This window comes from Lagenorhynchus albirostris, chromosome 12 (assembly GCF_949774975.1).
Source record: "Lagenorhynchus albirostris chromosome 12, mLagAlb1.1, whole genome shotgun sequence".
In the NCBI taxonomy this organism is placed as follows: domain Eukaryota; kingdom Metazoa; phylum Chordata; class Mammalia; order Artiodactyla; family Delphinidae; genus Lagenorhynchus; species Lagenorhynchus albirostris.
The window spans coordinates 80,348,436-80,351,477 of record NC_083106.1 but is presented as its reverse complement, the minus strand read 5'-3'; the positions used below and the strand labels follow the sequence as shown (position 1 = coordinate 80,351,477).

Sequence of the window (3,042 nt, the reverse complement as noted above, 5' to 3'; positions counted from 1 at the left end):
AAGTCTTTATTGAATTTGTTATAATATTGCTTCTGTTTTTTTTTTTTACCATGCATAAGAAGGATACGTTAATAAAAATGGTAAATACTAGCATACACATGGGGAAAAAGCAGTTATTTTGAAAGTGGAAAAGGTAGCACTTAAAGAGACTTTTCATAATTTGTTTTTCTAGAGATTACCAAAGAAACCAAAATGTTCTTAGAAAACACATGAAATAAAACAGGTAAGAATATTCCCAGAGGACTTTAAAATGTGAGGTAATTGATAACACTGCAGTAACCACACACTGGTCCCAACGTAGACATTTTAAATATGAGCTTTATTTTAAATTTAAAGAAACACTGAAAATAAACAGTTTTTACAAATTATATCAAACACTTAAAACATAATCTAGGAATGTTAAACAATAATTCTTAATTCAAAGTAATGACATTCATAGAATACATCTTGGTGCTAGCCAATATGGAGTTTACTGAAATCTAGTATTTTATATAAGCTTAACCATTAATCCTTCCTAAAATTCAATGATTATGATTCAACTTTATAAGGTTAAGCTAATCTTCTATGCAATACTCTCATAGAACTTTTTCAAATACAAACAATTTATACCAGCAAGGAAATTATTAAAACATATATAAATTGTGCTGAGGGACTTGATTAAAAGGTTGTCTATATAGAGAGATGCATCTCATCTTAGAAAGCACACACACACACACACACACACACACACACACACACACACACAAACACTTAATCAAATATAAGATGCCAGGACATTCTCTTAGTTATGTTACAGCAAACTGCACTTTTATAAATGTCATTCTATTATATATGAACTGAAAAACATATATTTTTTAAAAAGCCCTTAACATGGGGGAAGTGGAATATGCTGCATTAAATGCAGAAACACAGAGCTTTACGAACTGCCTGTCTCCAGCTGGCTCCCAGGCACCACTGAAAACTGTCACCCTCAGAGAGACAAGAGGGTCTTGTTAATGATTTCCATGGCCTCCAGAAGCTCATCCTCTTTGATCACAAGCAGAGGTGCAAACCTGATGATATCACCGTGGGTTGGCTTGGCCAGAAGTCCATTATCTTGAAGTCGCAGACACACCTTCCAGGCATCATAATCTTTGGTTTCTCTAATCACAATAGCATTTAATACTATTTAAATGTATTTAAATAGTAAATTTCCTCTTACAGCCATTATAATATTAGAAGGTAGTTTCATGAGTTCATTTCTCAAGATGATACCCATATTCTCTGCATTTTCAGCAAGGTTTGCTTCTTCCAAAACCTCCAGGGCCGTAGGATTGCCACCCTACGTTGAACCGTGTTCCCCTGGTTTAATGGTCGGCATTATTTCATCATCACACAACACTGCGGATACAGGATATAAACCACCAGAAAGTGCCTTTCCTAGAAGGACCACATCGGGTCTGACATTTTCGTGATCAATAACCAGCCATCTACCAGTTCTGGCCAATCCTGTCTGTATTTCATCAGCAATAAACAGAACCTGGTACTGGGTGCAGAGCTCTCACGTGCCCACAAGGTAGCCTGGATCCGGAACAACAATGCCTGAGTTGGTTCCACCATGATCGCGACAACGTTTGGGTCCTGAAGTGCACGCTCAGGAGCAGGCAGATCATTACATGGAATGATTTCGAAACCTGGCATAAACAGTCCAAAACTGTCATAACTGGTTGGGTCTGTGGAACTGGAGATAGCAGACAATGTTCTACCCCAAAAGTTTCCAGCTGCAAAAACCATCTTTGCTTTGTATTTCGGGATCCCCTTCACGGTATATCCCCATCTACGAGCAAGTTTGCCAACGGTCTCTCCAGCCTCCACTCCTGTATTCATAGGAAGAACTTTGTGGTAGTTGAAAAGTTTAGCAACATACTCTTCGTATTCACCGAGCACGTTATTGTAGAAGGCCCTGGATGTTAAGGTCAATTTGTCCACCTGACTTTTCAAAGCATTCACAATCTTTGGATGACAATGCCTTTGGCTGACAGCACTGTAGGCACTCAGAAAGTCAAGATGTTTTCTGCCTTCTACATCCCATACGCAATACCTTTTCCTTTCTCCAGGGCTACAGGTAAAGCATGGTAGTTGTGGGCACCATATCCAGATTCCCGTTCAAAAATGTAATCAGAGGATGGAGGGCCTTGGACTGTTTTTTAGTTGCAACAGATGTAGCAGAAGCCACTGAAGAATGAACTCCACTAAGGACAGCAACAGTCTGCAAATGTGCTAGTTTGGAAAACATGATTTCCTTCAAGTAGGAATATCACCAACGAGCTAACCCTTTTTCCCACAGTTCGGATTAGAATACAGATTTTTAACCCGAGATCCAGGGACGGTCTTCAGAGGGTCCAATAACTCCTGGTGGCACCTTGGAAGCCAGCCTAGGACACGCAGCATCAACTGAGCAGCTGCCTGCTTCTGTTTTACGTTTTGTTTTTTTGGCCGTGAGGCATGTGGGATCCGACCAGGGATTGAACCCGTACCCCCTGCATTGGAAGGCGAAATCTTAACCGTTGGACTGCCAGGGAAGTCCCTTGGGCAGGGACCTTTGTGTTTTTTTGTGGACACATCCTAACTGTCCAGAAAAAGTAGTGGGCACACTGGAAGTATCTGTAGGATGAATGGTTTATCTGACTGGAGCTCATGGTCCTTCCACTGTATGAGTGGCATCTCAACAACTGCGTGTCTGTTCAAGGACACCCCTTCCTCAGAGACTCCTTAGATGAATAATGGTAATGTTCTCCTTTCTCCTTTTGCTTCCACAGCTGATCAGTTCCCTTCTGACACATTCTTTCTTTATATTGAGAAGACTCAATATCTAACAGACAATCCTGGCAGACCTGGAGCTAGTATCTTTACTGTGATTCTGTATGACTCTGTTTTCTGTTGAGAGTGATCTTAGGTCCCAGTTTTTGAGAAGGGGGGTACATTTCATGGCACCCTATAAACTACCAATATCCTAGTGCCCATAAACCCTTGAAATGTACCAAATTTTCAGTATCATATTCA

General features: G+C 40.3%; 1 pseudogene; it reads right to left on the bottom strand.

Annotated features, from left to right (window-relative positions):
• Positions 1-932: 932 nt before the first annotated feature.
• LOC132530650 (ornithine aminotransferase, mitochondrial-like) lies at positions 933-2,275 on the bottom strand (annotated as a pseudogene).
• Between the last annotated feature and the right edge of the window lie 767 nt (positions 2,276-3,042).